This window comes from Dermacentor variabilis, chromosome 9 (genome assembly GCF_050947875.1).
Source record: "Dermacentor variabilis isolate Ectoservices chromosome 9, ASM5094787v1, whole genome shotgun sequence".
Classification (NCBI taxonomy): Eukaryota; Metazoa; Arthropoda; class Arachnida; order Ixodida; family Ixodidae; genus Dermacentor; species Dermacentor variabilis.
Window position 1 is genome coordinate 9,784,273 of NC_134576.1, and position 799 is coordinate 9,785,071.

At 50.1% G+C, this 799-nt stretch overlaps 1 pseudogene; it reads left to right on the forward strand.

The window, feature by feature from the left end:
• Positions 1–365: 365 nt before the first annotated feature.
• LOC142558643 (U2 spliceosomal RNA) lies at positions 366–543 on the forward strand (annotated as a pseudogene).
• Positions 544–799: the final 256 nt, after the last annotated feature.

Below are 799 nucleotides of genomic sequence, written 5' to 3' on the forward strand. Positions count from 1 at the left end.
TGTTTCTGATTGGCATTATGAAACATCGTTCCAGCGCACAATTGAACACGGCCGAGAAGAGAAGGACAACACAAAACCGGCGTTCGTGTTGTCCTTCTCTCATCCGTGTTCAATTTGTGCGTTGGAGTGATGTTTCGTTATGCCGAGCATTTTAGCATACGACTCAGAGGAGACACAGAATTTCGATCATAGGTACGGACTCATTTACCGTGATTTTTATATCCATTCGCGTGGGCGATGGGAATGCCGCCCCGCGGAGACGGAGGAAACTCGACAGGCGTGACATTTCGACGGGACCGTGACCACGGGAGAGCGGCAGGAAAGGAGACAGGCAAGCGCTTGGAACGCCCACAAAGAACGTAGAAATGGCCAACGTGGGTCAAAGCAGAGTGTCTGTTCTTACCAGCCTAATATCCGATACAGGTTTTATTTGGACCCAAGAAATTGCTTTTTTTTCCAACGTGGCAGAGTGCTTGAAGCCGGCCTCACCTCCGTCGTGTGCCTGCTTGGTATTGCACTACCTTCGGGATCGGTCCACGGTTCTTTACCTGCGCAGCGGGTTGGCCCGGTATTGCACTATCTTCGCGATCGGCCCAGGCTTTTCGGTCTACTGACGTCGATCTGCTGGAAACTAGCCACACACTGCTTCGCTGTAAAGGTTTCGCTCTAATAAATTATCAAAACGACACAGTCATAGTCTGCTGTTTACTGATAATAGAAGGAACTGAGAGGGAAGTAATTTCGAAACTGCCTACTAACTACCTACTCGGCGGAAGCCGCGGTCAACAAGATGGCGATA